The following is a 20,703-nucleotide window of genomic DNA, read 5'->3' as shown; positions in this document are numbered from 1 at the left end:
GCGCTGAGAGCCCCGCCCGCCCGCGCCCCCGCCTCCCCCGGCTCCTCGGGCCCCCGGGCCTGGAGTTCGCGGCGGCTTATTGAAGGGCTGGCGGGGGAAGCTCTTCTGCCGGCCGCTCGGCGCTTCCCAAATTCTTTGTGTCCCCACCCCCGGGCTGGCCGGGGCCCTTTCCCTCTCCCCGCCCACCCCCGTTGCCCCTCAGGAGGGTGCGGGGGTCCGCCCTCGTCTCCACCCCAACAAAAGATTCGGCGCGTGGCGGGCTCCCGGCCGGTGCGAGGCCGCCCCTCCTTCAGGCCTCTCACCCTTCCCAGAAATCTGACAGGAATCCTCTTTGCACCCAGCGGTCCAATTCAGAGTTGGGCTCGTGCACCCAGAATCGAAAACGTACGGCCTAAATGAAAAGTTGAGAGCTTGTGGTCTGCACCTTCAGTGTCCAGCTGCCCGATCTGACGAATTGTAGGCTGGAGCTTGATCCTAGTAGCGTGTGAATGTAAACTGCGCCTGTGTTTCTCATAGCTCCAGAGGAAGATGGATGATAGGCAGTGTTCTTTATACACCGGCCCTTTGACTCGTGTTTTAGAAGTCTAGCAGTGAGCAAGCGATCACGGTTGAGGTTTCTGAGCTTTTCACCCACTTGTGGTGGGGAGGTTGCCACCTTTCTCCCCCCAAAACTAAAAATTGAATTACGGTGGAGGATTCTAATATTTGTAGACTTTCATTGTGGAATATATCAGTGTGTATGACACTAGACATGTTTTGTTTAATAAGACCATATTTCTGTTAATCTGAAGTCCCAAGAGAAGAAACATTCGAATGTATTACTTTTTCGACAATTGTATTTCTGTGACTCTGAATCTTTTTAGTTTGCTGATATTTATTAAAGATTTTTGGAACTACCAAACAGGTCGTTTCTTAACTGCTTGAACTTCCATAGTGTTACTCTCTTTTGGCACTTTTTCATGTAAAACTAACATCTGTTTCATTTAAGCTTTGTGCCTTTTTTTTTTTTTCTTTCGAGCTTTAAAACACATATTTTATTTTCTCCTTAAGAGACAAAATAGCAAGTGCTTAAGAGCATAAGCTCAGACTGTGACCATGGGCTTAAATCCTGACTGTTATTTTCTAAGTTGGCACCTTGGCCAAATTGTTTAAGGTCTTTACTTGTTTGGAAAATGGGTAAAAAAACCGGTACCCAGCTCATAGAGTTGTTGTGAACATTAAACGGAATAATTTGTGTAAAGGGTTTAGTACAGTGTATGGCCTTTACTAGTTATCATGGAACACTTAACAATAATTAGTATAACCTAGGGAGCTGTGATGGACTTAATAGGAAATTATTACTTTTGTTCTTTTTAACATTTTTTTGTAAAATAACTTGGTTTTGTTTCTGAAGGCAGTGCCATTTAAAAGTAGATGCATTACTTGACATGCATACTTAGTATTAATTTCTCTTAAATAGAACCGAAAGCTTATCTCTGAGAACATTGTGCTGATCAAGAAAATGCACATAAGGGAGTTAGGTGTGAAATACATACAGTGTCTGTTCTCCATTCATGGAATTTGTTCTCAGATAGGGCATGACAAAACACAAGAAAAAAAGATAACCAGTTTTGCAAAACAACAAAAAAATTCAAATTAGTATAGCCGTGTAAAGTTATAAAAGTAAGGCAATGGAAATGAAAAGACATGCCTTGATTGGAGAGATACTTAGGAGGTAGGCATGGCAGTGATTGATGATTGCTTGGATAAGGAAAGTGAGGAAGACTGAAGAGTCTAGGAGGACATCCAAGTTTCTGACTTGGGCAACCAGGATGGAGGCAGTTGTTGAGTAAGGGAGGACAGGAGGAAGAATGGGTGTGAGGGTGGGAAATGAGGTGGGATGGAGATGATGATTCAGTTTTGGACATGTTGATTTTGAGGTGCTCATGGAGCATTCCAAGAGAAGTGTCTATGAAGCTGTTGGTACAGGTTTAAGGTGCAGAAGAGAGATTGGGTTGGAGATCTAGATTTGGGAGTCATCAGCAAGTAGATTGTAATTAAAGCCAGAGGAGTAGATGAGATAGTTGAGGAGGAATGCACAGGCTTAATCTGGAGGGAAGACCACGGACAGAACTGCTATAGATGATGAATTATTATCTGCTTATTGTGAATGAAAGGTACTTTCCTCCAAGTTAACAAATATGGCTGAATAATTCCTCTGAATAAATTATTGTTCTGCTTCTTAGTTTCCTACTGGGGGAAGTATAGCACAACTCTGGAGACAGACTGCCTGGTTTGACATCCTAGCACTGCCCCCCACTGTGTAAACCTGGGTGAGTTACTCCCTCTCACTTTTGCCTCATTTCCCTATCTATAAAATGGGGTTAATAGTAGGACTCACCTTATAGGATTGTTGTAAGGATTAAATAAATCCATAGGTATAAAATGCTTATGGCAGTGCTTTTTAGATAATAAGTACACAGTATCACTATTTTTTTTATTATTACAGGATTTATAATATGGCCTAGGACTATTATTTGGAAGTAATAATCCTTTTTATGATATACCTATATGAACTTTGTTGCTCTGTGAAAAGCCTGTTGCTACTGGAAAACTTATTTTTCTTTTTTAAAGGTTTATGATTTTTCAGAAACCTTTACTTTGAAAAGAATTATACTGATCTCTTTTCTGGCTCAGTTTTTTCCTAGCCCTTTGCATTTAGTGCTGTTATTTTTTGAGGCTGTGATTTGGTGATTTTTCAGAGCTCTTTATTCTGCATCACTGATTGTGCTACTAACCTTGGCTCATCATAGAAAAGCAGACTTCATGTCACATATTGCCTCTTATCTGTTCTCCCTACATTTATGTATGTATGTATGGCTGCGTTGGATCTTTGTTGCTCTGTGTGGACTTTCTCTAGTTGCGGTGAGCGGGGGCTATTCTTTGTTGTGGTGCACAGGCTTTTCATTGTGGTGGCTTCTCTTGGTGTAGAGCACAGGCTCTAGGCGCATGGGCTTCAGTAGTTGTGGCATGCAGGCTCAGTAGTTGTGGCTCACGGGCTCTAGAGCACAGGCTTAGTAGTTGTGGCACATGGACTTAGTTGCTCCGTGGCATGTGGGATCTTCCCGGACCAGGGATCGAACTCATGTTCCCTGCATTGGCAGGTGGATTCTTAACTACTGAGCCAACAGGGAAGTCCCTGTTCTCCCTACTTTTTGAGGACAAGGCATATGCCTTGTTAACCTTTGTAATCACTCCCTAGCATATAATAGGTACAATTTATGGAATGTTGATTGTAGATAAATGATCTAGGATTTTGTTTGGATTATTTTGTCCTATCACTTGATATTCAGCTGTAATGAAGAACATTTGTGTATACTTAAGACACTTTTTACTACATTCTCATCTTCATAACCCAGAGGGCAGAAGAACATAGTAAAGAAGGTAGGCTCTAGATCACATCACCCAGGTTGAAATTCTACCTATACCAAATAAGAGCTGTGTAATTCTGGGCAGTTGATCTAACTTCTTTGTCTTGGTTTGCTCATCAGTAAAGTGGAGCTAAAAACCTCTGTAGGATTAATTTGAGGATTAAATGAGATAATACATGTAAGACACTTAGAACTGTGCCTGGAACATAATAAGCATTCAAAAAATGTTAGCTGCTGCTATTATTCCTATATTATTTACTGTTATTTATTTGTTTATTTTTATTGGGGTACAGTTGTGTTGTGTTAGTTTCTACTGTACAGTGAAGTGGAGTTCCCTGTGCTATACAGCAGGTTCTTATTAGTTATCTATTTTATACATATTAGTGTATATATGTCAATCCCAATCTCCCAATTCATCCCACATTGCCCCCCCGCCACTTTGCCCCCTTGGTGTCCATACATTTGTTCTCTACATCTGTGTCTCTATTTCTGCCTTGCAGACCGGTTCATCTGTACCATTTTTCTAGGTTCCACATATATGCGTTAATATACGATATTTGTTTTTCTCTTTCTGACTTACTTCACCCTGTGTGACAGTCTCTAGGTCCATCCACGTCTCTGCAAATGACCCAGTTTCGTTCCTTATTGTGGCTGAGTATTATTCCATTGTATATATGTACCATATCTTCTTTATCCATTCCTCTGTTGATGGACACTTAGGTTGCTTCCATGTCCTGGCTATTGTAAATAGTGCTGCAGTGAACATTGGGGTGCATGTGTTTTTTTGAATTATGGTTATTTACTGTTATTTATTATTCCCATATTCCAGATGCAGAACTGAGGCCTACTGAGAATGAGATTATTTGCCTAATTGAGGCTCAAACCCTAGTCCTCTGATTTCAGATCTTAAATTATTATTATTCGACTGTATTTTCTTTCTGCAAAATATTTTCTTCTGTGGTAGTTCTAGATTTTCTAACAGTGCTGCTATTAGTATACCAAAAGTTACCCTTGTTTTCTTAATCTTCGTTAATTTTGTATCATTTTGCTGCCTAAGAAGCAGAATTTAATGAAAGGCTTTCATCAGATCTTTATTTCTGAGGAAAATCTTACATGAGTAGGATTTCCTGGATATAGGCTTATTTATAACCTCAATTGTTTTTAGTCTTGAATCTGTTCATAACTCTGGCTGAATAGGCTCAATCTTTTAATCTACTTTGTTCAATTCATAATCTCGCTCCTGATCAAAATAAGTCCTTTCCACATAGTATCAACTATTTCAGTGCTGCCTGTTTCATCACTTTGGACACATATACCACTTCCCTGACCTTCTGTTGTACTCATCTCACTAACTGTTAATGCTGAATATCTAACCTATTTCTTCCTCCTGAGCTGCAGAGTAGTGTTAGAGGGAGACTAGAATAGTCCAGAGTTGATCTTTAAAAATAAATAAATAAATAAATAAATAAATAATTTATTTGGTTGTGCTGGCTCTTAGTTGTGGCAGGCAGGCTCTTCAGTTGCAGCAGGTGGGCTCCTTAGTTGCGGCACACGGGCTCCTCAGTTGTGGTATGCAAACTCTTAGTTGTGGCATGCATGTGGGATCTAGTTCCCTGACCAGGGATGGAACCCAGGCCCCCTGCATTGGGAGTGCAGAGTCTCATCCACTGTGCCACCAGGGAAGTCCCCAGAGTTGATCTTTTATTAATTAATGTCTTATCATTTGAAATGAGGTTTATTCCAAATAATTTCTCTTATTTATCATCTTTGCTTCCCTACCCCATCTTTTACCGAAAAGTTTGGGACCATACCACATGAGTCCTTCATTTTAACCTCAGCATGTGACTGTCCCAATATATCGTTCAACCATCTTTCTCTTGAGCCTGAAAGGGTATCGTGTACCTAAAACTTACCTGTTTTATTGTACTTTGAATCCCATACCTTGCCACCTCCTCCCAACCTTGATCCCACAATTTTCCTTTTCCTTTCTAGCATCTTCAATCTGTTCTTTTTTATGGATGTTTCCCTTAAGCCGTAAGGCTTATCCTGCCTTTCTCATCATAAAACAAAGAACCATCGAGTCTTCTGGCATTTCTGGCTGCCAACCAATCATTTCTTTTTCTTTTATAGTCAGCTTTCTCACATGTATGTGGTATAGTCACCAGTACTTCCTGCCTGTTCTCTTTCTCATCAATCCTGGGGCCATATGGCAGTGCTTACCATGCTACCTTATGTGTACTTGGATTATAGAACTCTTGAGAATTAGGAACATTTGACTTTTTTCTTTTGTTCATCACTGATGAGGTACAGTTTTTTTTTTCTTTTTCTTTATAAACTTTCTCATGCTTGCCCTCCTTTCCACTTTCCCCCTATTTTATACTGCTTTTCAGAGTTCTTTGAGGGCTGGTCTAGGTCTTTTTAACTCCAGGGCTTAGCACAGAAACTTGTGTAAACTGGACGCATAAGAAGTGTAGGAATGAATGCCACCCTGCCACTTGGAGCATCTTTCATTGCCTCACAACAAGGTCATGGCTGATCTAGTCCCTCCCTCCTCTAATTCAAACGTGTTACAAATGAAGTCTCCCTAAAACACAGCTTTTATCATGGCATTCTTATGTTCAAAAATGTAAATGTAGTGGCTTCTTATGGGGTTAAATCCAAACTCCTGCTTGCATTTTAAAGTCATCTATAATCTGGTCCTTCTCTTGTTGCTTATTCTCTAGCTTACATTTTGGACTAGTCAGTCTGGTGTTTTCACTTTACCCCCACAAATGCTCTGCTCATTTCCATCTCTATAACTGTTCTGGTTTTTTTTTTTTTTTTTAATATATCCTGCCTTTCCTTTTCTAAATCTTACCCTTTGCTTCAGAGTACTCCAAGCTGCTGTCCTGACATTTGGGATAACCATTTCCTTGCTTTTCTTTATTTTTACTACCTATGAATGCATCCCTAAGCAATATAATTTTTTATTTTTGAATTCATTTAAATAGAGTCATACTGTATGTTTGTATGCTTTTCTGTCTTACTTCTTTTGCTCGAAATTATATCTGTCAGATTCAGCCATGATGTTACAAGCAGTTGAAGTTCATTCATTTTCATTGCTTTGTATTATTTCATTGTATAAATATACCACAGTTTTCCATTCTACAGTAGATGGACATTTGGGTTTTTTCCAGTTTTTGACTATTAGAAACAGTGTTGCTATGAGCATTCCTATACATATATTCTGGTACATATGTTCATGAGTTTTTCTATGGTATGCTCAGGTGTGGAATTGCTGGGTTTTTATTGCTTGTCCTAGCAGTTTTATTTATCATCAAGTTTATTAGGCTATGCCAAACTGTTTTCTAAGATAGTTGTGGAAATTTACACTCCCACAATGTTGCTTTACATAGTTACCATCACTTGGTATTGCCAACTTTTTCATTTTGCCAAGCTGGTGGATACATGATGCTATCTTATTGTAAAAGTTTTAGTACATATTTACTTGATAACTGATGAGATTGAGCCCTGTTTTGTATGTTTATTGACCATTTGAATTTACTTTTTTGTAAATTACCTAATTAAATACTTTGCCATTTTCTTTCCTTGTTTTTTCCCTTTGGATTGTCTTTTTCTTATTGATTTGTGTGAGTACTTTATATGTATTCAGTAGATTAATCATTTATTGATGATATGTTTTGCAAATATCTTCTCCTACACTGTGGTTTGTTTTTTAATCCTTTTTATAGAGTCTTTTACTTTTTTTTTTTTTTTTTGGGCTGCACGTTGCGGCGTGTGGGATCTTAGTTCCCTGACCAGGGATTGAACCTGGGCCACCTGCAGTGGAAGCGTGGAGTCTTAACCACTGGACAGCCAGGGAAGTCCAAAATGGAGTCTTTTGAAAACTAAGTTTTAATGCAATATATCAGGTTTTTTTTTTTTAACGTTTAGTATTTTGGGGGTCTTGTTTAAGAAATATTTTATTCTCTGAGGTCATTAAGATATTCATCTGATTTATAATAAACTTTGTAATTACCTCCTTTGTGTTTAGGTTTATATTCCACCTGGACTTGATATGTGTATGGTGTGAAATTTTAATTTTTTCAGAATGGATTCTCCTTTCCCCATTGATCTGTCCTGCCATGTCTATAATAGATGTGTGTGTCCTTATTTGTGGGTTTTTTTTAATGGGCTCTCTATTTTGTCCCAGTGGTCTGGTTATACATCTTTTCACTAATTATAAACAATTTTCATTATAATAAGTTTTGGAATTTGGTGGACTCTCTCCTCCCACCTTAAAAAAAAGTGTCTTAGCTGCTCTTAGCTTTTTGAATTTCCGTGTATATTTTAGAATCCACCAAAAACAAACGAACAAAAAACTCCCAAATCCTATTAGAATTTGATTGGGATTGCATTGAATCTGTACATCAATTTGGGGGAGAAATGACATTCTTATAATACTGATTCATGGTCGTGGTGTATCTCTCCATTTATTTAGGTCTTCTTTGTATCACACAATGAAATTTTGTAGTTTTCTCCATAAGGTTCTTGCATATCTTTTGTTAGATTTATCCCTAGGTATATAACAATTTTGTATCAGCTATATACCTTGTTAAACTCTTGTTAAATCTAAGAATGTATCTGTGGATTCCTTTGTATTTTCTTTTTCTTTTTAAAAAAATTTTTACCAAAGTTTAATAATAGTCCTTGATTCTTCAAAATGGGCACAGGCTTTTCAACTCTGGACAGTCCTCAGGTTACACAATAGCTCTGTGGGACTGATTCAACCAGAACTGTTGTGCTTTCTCAGGAAAACACAGGGTCAGTCTTTTTCAGGAGACCTTATATTCCAGCTCCATACTTGAGAAACTCCTGGTACAGGAAGACTGAACAAAGCTGAGGGGGAAGATCAGGCTGCAGTCAACCTACTTACTCTCCTGTGGCCTTTATATTTTCCATGTAGACAGCCGTATCATCTGAAAATCAAGAATTTTTGTTTTATCTTTTCTAAACCTTGTAACTGATTTATTTTTTTGTGTTGGTCTGCAGGCTATTACCTTGCATTATTGTACAGATTTTTACTACCATTTCTACTCAACATTGTGTTAATATTGAGCATCCTCATTTTGTTTATAATCTCAAAGGGAAAGCTTTCTGTGTTTCACTTAATATTAAGCCTGGTGATTACTGTAGGTTTTTTGTAGGTACTCTTTTAGGCTGGGTTCCCTAGAAAATAGAGACTGAAACAAGGGTTTAGAGTTGAGGCTTGGACTTCCCTGGTGGTGCAGTGGTTAGGAATCCTCCTGCCAATGCAGGGGACAAGGGTTCGAACCCTGGTCTGGGAAGATCCCACAGACTGCGGAGCAACTAAGCCAGTGTGCCACAACTACTCAGCCTGCGCTCTAGAGCCCGTGAGCCACAACTACTGAAGCCCATGTGCTGCAAATTCTGAGCCCGCATGCTGCAGCTACTGAAGCCTGAGCGCCTAGAGCCCATGCTTCACAACAAGAGAAGCCACCACAATGAGAAGCCCACGCACTGCAACGAAGAGTGGCCCCTGCTCGCCGAAACTAGAGAAAGCCCGTGCACAGCAACGAAGACCCAACGCAGCCAACAAAAAAAAAAGTTGAGTTTTTTTCTGGGAGGCATAATCCCAGGGCATTAAAAGAGAAGAGGGAAGTGAAGAGAAGGATGGGAAACAATGTAAGGTGATACCTTATCTCGTTGGCCACTGCTTCACAAAGAGCTAAAGAGAGATCGTTTGCCAGGTGTGCATGCTTGGCCACACAGGATATCTTTAGACAGAGGAACAGTTCCTTAGATGTGTAGATGGGACTGTGGAAGAAGAGGAAATTTATCTACCTGCTTTTCTCCTGCATCCTGTTTTCCATTAGTCAATTCAGTCTCCACAGAGAGTTAGTTCCCTTTAGTTTCTGGGATGCATCTTTTGGACCCCTTTGGCAACCACTTGAGATGTCTCTGCTTTTTCAGTGGCCTTTTACAGAAGAGACTTTTTGGTTGCAAGTGACAGAAACTCAAATCAGATTAATTTGCACATATATTTAAAAAAAAGTGCTGACTCACGTTAACTGAGTACATTGGGTCCAGGGATACAGGTGATGTTAGTAGGCCTCTTATCTTCATGTCTTGGCTAGATTTTCCACAAAATTATAACAAGATGGTTACAGTGAGAATTGACAGCCCCAGGCTCGAATCCTACAAGTTCAGTTGTGGCAGAAAAGATCCAGGAACTCAGTTATTGGTCTGGCTTGGATCACATGTCCTTCCTTGAACCAATTACTGTGTTTAGGGATATAGGGGATTCTGGCCAGTCCTGGGTCATATGTCCTCTATGGTTTGGGGGAGAGATGTGATGGTGTCAGCAACACCCAATCTCAAGGAATGAGTTGCTTATCAGAAAGGAGTTTCTAACCAAAAGAAGGAGGGTCAGAGTGCTGGTCCCCAAAACAACTAATATTCTTTAAAATTAGTCATTTGAAATTGTGTAGCATCCCTATAATCATTTAAATATACGGCTGTATAGTCAGCTCTACTACCTGCTAAAATTTAAATGTAACTGGTGAAATACAAAAAAGAAACAAAACTCGGGTAACCTGATGCCAGCTGTGGATCCCGTCTCTTAACGTTGTTAAGTTTAGCTCTCACCTTAATGCCAACTCACAGCCTCCCAAAGAGGTCTACTTGGTTCTTGTTTTTTGGCTTTCCCATGCTTCTTTCCGCACCTGCACTCCTGCATCCACATGAGGTGTTCCATGTTTGTCCTGTGACACCAGAAAACTGAACTCCTTCACTCATATCAGCCTTTTAATGATTTTCATAAACTTTGCTAAAGATACAAGGATGGTGGTAAGGAGCCTCAGAGTCCAAAACTTTCTTAGTGACTCCACTGCAACTCCTCTTTTTCCTGTCACCATCATTCTTTCTCTGACTATAAGCAATTTCTTACCCTTATCGTCACAGAGTAGTTCCAACCATATCCAAGCTCTTTTTGTTTTTTAAAAAGACAACTTTATAGAGGTATACTTTACGTACCGTACAGTTAATTCATTTTAAGTGTACCATTCAGTGATTTTTAGGAAATTTATAAAGTTGTGACACCATCACCCACAATCCTGTTTTAGAGCATTTTCATCCCCCCCCCCAGAACCCCTTGTGCCAGTTTGTAGTCACTCCCTAGTTCCACCCCAAGCCCCAGGCAACCACTAATATACTTTATGTCTGTCTCTCTTTCTCTAGATTTGCCTTTTCTGAACATATCATATAAATGGAATCATACAATATGTGGCCTTTTGTGTCTGGCTTCCTTCACTTAGCATAACACTTCAAGGTTTGTCAAGTAGTAGCATGTATCAGTACTTGTGAAGTGGCATTTCATTATGGTTTTGGTTTGCATTTCCCTAATGATTAGTGATGTTTTTCTTGTGCTTATTAACCATTTACATATCTATCTATATTGGTGAACTATCTATTAAAATCTTTTGCTCATTTTTAAATTGGATTATTTATCTTGTTTTTGAGTTGTAAGAGTTCTTTATGTTTTAGATAAAGATCCTTTATTAGATATATGATTTGCAAATATTTTCTCCCTGTCTGGTTTGCTTTTTTATTTGCTTAATGGTGAATTTTTCTTTTTCTTTTTTTTTTTTTTACATCTTTATTGGAGTATAATTGCTTTACAATGGTGTGTTAGTTTCTGCATTATAACAAAGTGAAAAAATATGGAACACTTCACGAATTTGTGTGTCATCCTTGCACAGGGGCCATGCTAATCTTCTCTGTATCGTTCCAATTTTAGTATACATGCTGCCGAAGTGAGCACTTAATGGTGAATTTTGAAGCACAAAGATTTACATTTTGATGAAGTCCAATTTATTATTTTTTTTTCTTTTTATGGATCATGATTTTGGTGTTGTTATCTAAGACTCTGCTTAATTCATACTCAAGAAGATTTCCTTCTCTGTTTTCTTCTAGAAGTTTTTATAGTATTAGCTCTTACTTTTGGTTTATGATCCATTGTGCATTAATTTTTGTGCATGGTGTGAGAAGGGGTCTAAATTCATCTTTTGCATATGAATGTTCAGTTCATGTAACACTCTTTGTTGAAAAGACTGTCCTCTTCTCATTGAATTACCTTGATACTTTGTTAAAAATCATTGATCTGTATTTCTGTCCTTACAGTATCAAACTGTTCTGATTACTCATTTTACAGTAAAATTTGATAGCTGGAAGTGTAAGTCCTTCAACTTTTTTCTTCTTTTTCAAAATTGTTTTGCCTATTCTCGATTTTTTCCATTTTCCCAAACAACCAATGAAAAACAACACAACATCATGCATGGGCAAGAGATCCATTCAAAGTACAAGACAGATCAATGAGTTGTTTGTTTTTTTGTTTTTTTTTTGCGGTACACGGGCCTCTCACTGCCGTGGCCCCTCCCGCCGCGGAGCACAGGCTCCGGACGCACAGGCTCAGTGGCCATGGCTCATGGACCCAGCTGCTCCGCGGCATGTGGGATCCTCCTGGACCGGGGCACGAACCCGCGTCCCCCGCATCGGCAGGCAGACTCTCAACCACTGCGCCACCAGGGAAGCCCGATTTTTTCCATTTCTGTAAACATTTTAGGATCAATATCAACATGAATTTTACCAATTTCTGCAAATATTCTTTTGGGGTTTTGACAGGGATTACACTCAATCTGTAGATTAGTTTGGGGAGAATTGCCATCAACAATATTAAGTCTTCAAATCCATGAACACAGGGCTTCCCTGGTGGCACAGTGGTTAAGAATCTGCCTGCCAGTGCAGGGGACATGAGTTCGATCCCTGGTCCGGGAAGATCCCACATGCCATGGAGCAGCTAAGTCCACACACCACAACTACTGAGCCCACACTTTAGAGCCCGTGAGCCACAACTGCTGAGCCTGTGTGCCACAACTACTGAAGCTTGTGCGCCTAGAGCCCATGCTCCACAACAAGAGAAGGCACCACTCACTGCAACTGGAGAAAAGCCCGCACATGGCAATGAAGCCAAATGCAGCCAAAAATAAATAAATAAATTAAATAAATGAAAAAAAAATCCATGAACACACTGTCTCTTCATTTATTTCGAGCTTTTTTGATTTCTCTTAGTAAAGTTTTAAAGTTTTCAGTGTGCAAGTCTTATACTTCTTTTGTTAAATCTAAGTATTTTATTGTTTTTGATGTTATCATGAATGGAATTAAAGAATTATTTTTGGTTTGTTTGTTGCTGGTTTATAGAAATATAGTTGATTTTTGAATATTGAATTTGTATCTTCTGACCTTCCTGAACTCATTTATTAGTTCTAGTAATTTTTGGTGGATTCCTTAAGATTTTCTGCCTACAGGATATATTGTCTGTGAGTAAAGATAGTTTTATTTCTTCCTTTCCAATCTTAATGCCTTTAATTTCTTCCCTTTCCTTCCTTCCTTCCCTCCCTCCTTCCTTCCCTTTCCTTCCGCCCTCTCTTCCTTCTTTCCATTTTTCCTTCCTTCCTTCCCATATTCCACTGGCTGGATCCTGCAGTGTAGTGTTGAATAGAAGTGGTGAGAGTACACATCCTTGCTTTCTTTCCTGTCTAAGGAAGAAAGCATTTCACCATTAAGGATGATGTTATCTGTAGGCAGATGCTGTAGGAAAGGGAAGGAGGGGACGAAAATTTGAGAAGTGTTTAAGACTTAGGATGAACAGAGTTTAGCAACTAATTGTATACAGTTTACACCAGGATATAATTTGTATGTTTGTGGGTAAGGAGCTTCTGGCTTTATTTTTATGAAGTAGAGTGGAGTTAAGGATATATTTATTTCCTTTTGGGAGGATTGACGTTTTACAGTAGAGGTTTTTTCCCCTCCAGTTTTCTTTTTAGTTGCCAGTTTCAGATCAGTGTTAATTTTTTCAAATGCTAAATTTAAAAATCTTTTTTCTGTAGTTATAACTTAGTATGTTCCATGAAGTAGGGAGCATTATTATCACCATGTTTTAGTTGAGGAAATTGAGATATAGTGAAATGCTGTAGATCAGAATGATGGAGACTTCCAAGTCTCCTTAATACAGTGCTTTCTAAATCTTTAACTTAAATGTCATCCCAAAATAGCGTCAGATGGGACACATGAGTCATCTGACATCTTTTTTTCCTTCATCCTCCCCCAAAAGGAACTATGTCTTAAATGTTAAGTGTATTATAGAGAAGGATTATTTCTGTTCTTTGGTTTCACAAATCAACCTGTATGTGTTTTTGTTTTCTTGGGGTTTTAGTGGTTACTGGTCCACTCTGGACCTTAATTCCTAAAGAATTCAACACAGGATAACTTACAAATGACAGTGCCTCAGATGGGAGTTTTATTTAGCCATCCGTGAAAGATAGGAAACAGATCATAGCAGTGGTGGTAGTTATTATAGTGTTCCTATTAATATGTTGGTATATACTACAGACATTTTCACTGGGCATCTTTAACTGACCTCCTGGTTAGGTTCTGGAGAATAGAGAAATAATTAATATAAACTATAACTAGAATTATTTACCTTTGGAAACTTGCTTCCATGGAAAGAGGCCTTGGGAGTTTTATGGATCTGAATTCAAACCCTGCCTCTACCTTTCATAAGTTATTCTATTTTTCAAGTTTATCTAAAAGTATCTATTTTTTTCTTACTATAAAATAATATATGATACTGCAGAAAATGTGGAAATGCAAAAGACCCAAAAGATAAAATAAAAATCACCCATAATTCTTGACTTAGACAAAAATCTCTCAGTGGAGCTTACATTCAAGTGATGATCTTTGCAAAGACTAGAAATAGCTTAAATGTCTACAGTAGAGACTGGTTAAATATGTTGCAGTTTATTCACTTTATGGACTCTATATCAGATAAAAAGGAGAACAGTGGTTAAGAGTGGGGGCTCTGGGCTTCCCTGGTGGCGCAGTGGTTGAGAGTCCGCCTGCCGATGCAGGGGACACAGGTTCGTGCCCTGGTCCAGGAAGATCCCACATGCTGTGGAGCGGCTGGGCCCGTGAGCCATGGCCGCTGAGCCTGTGCATCCGGAGCCTGTGCTCTGCAAAGGGAGAGGCCACAACAGTGAGAGGCCCACGTACCAAAAAAAAAAAAAAGGGGGGGCTCTAAGTTGAGACCTTAGTGCTGTTCCTTATTGGTTGTATGACCTGAACGTCTTAAAACTTCAGTATGCTGGTATAGTGCCTACTTCATGAGTTCTTCTGAAGATTAAATGAGGTATATCAAATTTAACACTTTTATGTGTATCTGGCACATTGTAAATGCTTGATAAATATTGCTAGAATATTATTATTAATTTTATGTGCTGATATGGAAAGATTCCTAAGATATATTAAGTGTATAATGTAAGATATTGAGAAAAGGTTATGTATGATGTCATATGTCATATTACAAAATAAGGATTTCTTATATACACACTGATGTACACACATCTTTTTCTTGAAGGACACCTAAGAAAATATTCAGTGGTCACATGTGGGGAATAGGATTGGGGATTGGAAATGGTAGAGAGTTACACCTTTTGTTTTTACTTCTTTGTGAAGTTTGAGTTTTTAATACCATGTACATTTTCCTTTTATTTACTTTTTTAATCTTTTTTTTTTTTAAAGATGTCTTCCTTTATCAAGTTGTTTTGTCTTTTCTCCATACTGGAAAATCTTATTCTCTCCATACTGGAGAAATCTTATTTTCTCTGCTTCTCATAGTAAGTTTATTTACATAATTGTAGAGCTTGAATGTAGTTCTAGAAGCAGCCCTTTGCAGATATGCTAAAGATGTATTAGAGACTACGTTGAGATAAGTAAACATGTTATCTTGTTAAAACATTGCTAAAAAAGAAAAGTTTCACATAGAATAGGAGAGCATTGTGTTTCAGTAGGAGTTTTTTTTTTCTTCAGTAGTAGTTTTTAAACTTTACCAGTTAACAAATGGGATAGTAATGATGTCAGCTAGGCTCTTAAAGGAAAGGTTTTACACATGTAGAACTCTTCTCTTGATTCAGATTTTTTCCCCCCAGCACTTACCTGATTACTTGACAGTAATAGATAAAAAGGCATACTTCTTGTCTCTTTCCAATCAATTAGAAAGCAACAATACTTATAGATTAATTTCCTCTGAAAGGCACTTGGAAAGTCCATATACTAGGTAGTCTCTAAATTCTTCCTTTTCCCTTACCGCCTTTTTTCTCTCTCCACTACACCTGTCTCTCCATTCCTCTTTCTCCACCCCCGCCATTGTCTTAATTGTCTTAGACATCGAGGATGTAAAGATTAATAAAATATAGTTCCTGCACTCAAGAAGTTCCTATCAATTGTTCCATTCTAGCATTCTTATTGAACTACTTTTTTGGGGGGAGGAATTATGAATTTCGCTATAGTCTCATTTTTTTCACTTCAGCTTTTTAAACATTTTTTAAGCACCCAGAGTGTGCTAGGCACTCTGCTGGAGGGGGCAAAGATAAGTAAAGCTAATCGCTTAGTTCCTTGCAAGGAGATAGGTAAATAGATTTCAGAACAATTTGATATGACTAAGGTACTATGACTAAGGTACTGCTCGGTTTTCACGGTGGGGTAGTTCTTGGTAGGAAAATGGCACCAGACAGTTAAAAAATGTACGTTTTCTTTAATGGCAGAAATTAGCCTGCTTTGAGACATTTTTACAAAAAAAGAGACATAGCGTACCCCTATCAGAAGTAAAGTTTCCTTGTCCTCCTTCATTCCTCAAGGAGGTTGCAAAGGTGCCAGGCCTGAGAAGCCATGTTCTTGATACTTTACCGCACCTTTTTTTTGTCCACCATACTTTTACATCTGTGGGTCGCATTACTACTCTTCTAGAAAAATCTACTTTGCGGTTTATGTGCTTCTATCAAAGAGAATGTTTATAAACGTTAGGCTTTCTCACTGCTGAAATCAAACCTCTGTCAGCAAGGCCAGGTTCTTATTCCACCATAGAAAGCAGTCTAGCTAGTCTGCTGCCTGTCTGAACTAGCCTCCTGGAAACTCCATTTCCTTAAATGAATGTGGATAAACACAAAATGCTTTGAAAGCACAGAGGACGAGTGTCTAACCTGAGGAAAACAGGGCAGAAATAATCAGGCAGGGATATATGGAGGATATGATATACTCCTTGAAGAGTATTTGGCACATCTGTATTCCATATTTAGTTTGCTGGTTTTCTCTGTTAAGGCAGAGTAACCATAACTGAAGTGTTTTAAGCTAAATTATAGACATAATTTGCATCTCTAAAACATAAGAACATTTCCCTCCATTGTTATAATACTGTTTTCCCACATTAAAAAAACACTGATTCTTAATTATGTAATACCTTGTCCATGTTCAGATTTCTCATTATCCCCAGAAATGTCTTTTATAGCTGGTTTGTTCAAATCAAGATCCAGTTAAGGACCATTCATTGCATTTGGTTATATCGCTTAAGTCTTTTTTTCCCTTTTTGAGTAGACTTTAATTTTTAATCTTAAGTCTTTTTTATGCTAAAACTTAGCCCACTGCCTTTATTTATTCATTCATCACATTGACTTGTTGAAGAGACTTGACATTATAGAATGAGCTTTCTTCTGGTTTTTGTCTCATTGCTTTCTTTTAGTATTGTTAACACTGTTCTCTGTATTTCTTGTAATCTGGATGTTAGATATACAGGTTTGATTCAGTTCAGGTTAAATATTTGTGGCACAAATACTGGAAAGGTGATACAGTGTTGCATTTCTTTAATCTATTGTTTTCTTTATTTTCCCTCTTTTGGTCTTTAATACCAACTATACACTATGGTAGAACTGTGAATGTAGAATCCATCAGTCATCAATCATGGACTTGGTTAGTCACAGCATTGGGGTATCATCTGTTCTTGTCCTTTTTCTTTTGGGGGTTTTTAGCTAGCCCTTTCTTGCCTTGTCTCTGATATATGCCCCTACCTGGTATATTCCATGGTATATTCCCTTACACTTCTCCTCTGAGTTCTGTGTTTAATATAAACAGTGCCAGTTCCAAGAGATCTTATTCTCTTATTTGCATATTACATTGCAGATATTTTTTTGTGACTTTATAGGAGTAGCTCAACTAACCTCTTTTATTTTAGTCTAAACTCTCCTTACTCATCTTTACTCAGGTGTTTCCTCTGGTCCCATGAAGAATGACTAGAGATGAGAGAGGCCCAGATTGGCCTTGGGACGTTCTAGAAATCATGGTTGATCGGGCATCTGAAAGTGGGACGAGGTTAGAGGAAAGGTTAAGTGTAACATAATTTTCCCTCAGGATGTGGATCCTTTGTTGGTTATTTCTAATATCCCATGGTGAATGGCCTTAGCGAGTGCTTGCTTTTGTAAAAACTGTAATGCATGTTGACATAGTGAGGGAGCTTATGGAAATGGAGAGAGTTGGTAAGGAGTTAAATAGGTCAAATATTGGATCATGTGCTTTTGGAAGGGGAAGAAGATATTCTCCTATTATAATTTAAGAGTGTAAGTAACTACGGAATTTTTGACCTACTCTTCTTTCCACTTTGCAGTTAATACTAATAGCTTATTAGAAGTAAAAAAGACTTCCTTGTATTGCTTTACAATATGAGCTTCATTAGGAGTAGGAAAAATTGTTATTAAAAAAGTAATCTGTGATAAAGGATTTTAATTGATAACAGGTACTGTTATTCCTGATAACAGTTTATTCATTACATTTCTTGTGTTGCATACTTTGGACCACAGTATGGTTAAGAGATACTACCTTTTTTTTTTTTTTTTTTTTTTTATATAAACAAAATAAAAACCTCCAGACACACAGTCTGAGCCCTGCCAAAAGAATGTTGTTTTTTAATCCTGCCCTCAATTAACTCTGTGGCCTGTGGCTTAGTGGATCTATTAGAACAACAAAAAACCTAGTCCCAGTTTAAAATACGGACTAGCCTGACACAAGAAGCAGCATGCCTTTTACTGGAGTAGTAGTTACTTCTGTTGTTATAGTCTTTATACACCATAGCTTTTTTTTTTTTTTTTTTTTTTTTTTGCGGTACGCGGGCCTCTCTTTGTTGAGTCCTCTCCCGTTGCGGAGCACAGGCTCCGGACGCGCAGGCTCAGCGGCCATGGCTCACGGGCCCAGCTGCTCCGCGGCATGTGGGATCTTCCTGGACCGGGGCACGCACCCATGTTCCCTGCATCGGCAGGCGGACTCTCAAGCACTGCGCCACCAGGGAAGCCCGATACTGTTTTTTTAATTTGGGAAAATTTCCTTACTTACCATTGAGGAAATCTTTTCATGCAGAGGGTCTCAGTATAAATACATCCTTTGTCTGGGTTGCAGATGGTTTTATTGCCATTATAGCTCAGTTTGGAAATGGTTCTTATTTCACATTATTGCTGATTTTCTCTTTGGGGAAAATTATGTCATGTATAAATAAGACAAATATTTGTAATGTGGGGATTATCCTTTGTATATCTCTGTTATTAAATGAAAGATTGTCTGTTATTAAATGAAAGATTGTCTCTTTTTGAAGTAATCGTATTTTAAATTTTGTTTCACTTTTTAACATTTTCTGAAATCAGGGTATGTCTTTCAATTAATTGATAGTGTATTGCTTAATTAGAGAGGTTTTTCTTTCTTAGCTGTACCTGAAGTAATAGCAAGTCTTAACAGTTACTGAGATCTTGAACTTGATCAAATATAGCAGTTTACAATTCAGATTACTCATGGTTTAGCCCCAGAAACACTGAGAAACAGAAGCACTGAGATAGTGCTGAGGTTGGTAGACTGAGTTGAGTAGCACTGAGGAAGATAGACACAATACTTGTTCTCTGTCTCTCTCTTTTTAAAATCTTTTTCATATTTTCATCTCAGTCTTGACAACAGGATCAGGAGATTGTAAGGCCTTTAAACCAAACATAGTAATGAACATTCACAGTGTATAGGCTTCATTAAAAGGGGAGTCATAAACTGCAGTGAATGTTCCTGTCCTCTCACATCCAGATGCTTTACAGAATTTGCCCTTTGCCCTCTCCTCAATCTGTATCCTCCTTCAAAGGTTACGTTCCTCCTTCAGCTTTCATCTCTAACCTCTGATCGTTTCTTCATGCTCTTCTCTTCCTCCCTTGTCTTTTCTGAGTTAGTCTTTTTTATTTATTTACTTATTTTTAAAAATTCAGTAGACTTTTTTGCGAGAGCAGTTTTAGATTTACAGAAAAGTGGAAAGTACAGAGAGTTCCCATGTTTACTTCTCAACCAAGTTTTCCCTTTTATTAACATCTTGGATTAGTATGATGTACTTGTCATAATAGATTTGTTATAATAGATAAGCTAATATTGATACATTATTATTAACTAAAGTCCATAGATTACATTAGGTTTACTGTTTGTGTTGTATATTCTATAGGTTTTGACAAATGTATAATGATATGTATCCATCATGATAGTATCATAGAGAATAGTTTCACTGCCCTAAAAATCCCTGTGCATTACTTACTCATCTCTTCCTTTTCCTCCTTCTTCCAACCCCTGGCAACCACTGTTTTTCATCCCTCCATAGTTTGCCTTTTCCAGAATGTCATACAGGTGGAATCATACAGTATTGTATCCTTGTCAGATGGGCTTCTTTCACTTAGCAATATTCTTTTAAGATTCTTCCATGGTTTTTTTTGGCTTGATAGTGCATTTCTTTTTACTGCTGAATAATATTCCATTGTATGAATATACCATAGTTTGTTTATCCATTTACCTATTGAAGGATAAGCTTCCAAGTTTTGACAATTATGAATAACAGATTAGCCTTTTTTAAAACACAAATATGATCTAAAGTACTTCAGATCACCTGTAAGGAAAAAGTTGAGCTAATTCAGTATCTTGAGCCTTAAAAATGATAACTGTTTTACCTTTCTATCAAAAATTTCTAACTGAGTGGTCAGCTCCTAACAGTGCTCAAGAGATGTGTGTGGAGTGATTGAATATGAAAAAAGTTAAGGGGGTATGGAAGAGAAGAAGGAAGCTAAAGATTATATCATATATTTGGATAATTTTTGGAAAATGAAATTGTCTAGAAATTCAGCTGGAAATTTGAAAGGGCACTAAGATGTTCAGGGCTCTGAATTCAACCATTAATTTGAGAACACTCCAGAACAAAAGTATCATCAAGCTGGCCCAGAATCGAAGGCAGTAGGCCTGTTTCACTTTACGTTCAATGGAATGATAGGAAGAAGGTAGGGTTTATTTTTTGGAAAAGAGTAAAAGAACAGAAGGCAAGGTTTATAAAATAGTGACCAGTTGTTGATCA

At 38.0% G+C, this 20,703-nt stretch overlaps 1 protein-coding gene across 1 annotated transcript in view; it reads left to right on the top strand.

Annotated features, from left to right (window-relative positions):
• DOCK7 (dedicator of cytokinesis 7) overlaps nt 1-20,703 on the top strand; it is a 220,162-nt gene that overhangs the window by 454 nt on the left and 199,005 nt on the right. The gene's annotated exons all lie outside the window — the stretch shown is intronic.

The sequence above is a fragment of the Lipotes vexillifer genome, unplaced genomic scaffold (genome assembly GCF_000442215.2).
Source record: "Lipotes vexillifer unplaced genomic scaffold, Lipotes_vexillifer_v1.1 scaffold47, whole genome shotgun sequence".
NCBI lineage: Eukaryota > Metazoa > Chordata > Mammalia > Artiodactyla > Lipotidae > Lipotes > Lipotes vexillifer.
Note: the sequence above shows the minus strand (reverse complement) of the source record. Positions and strands in the feature narration are given on the sequence as shown.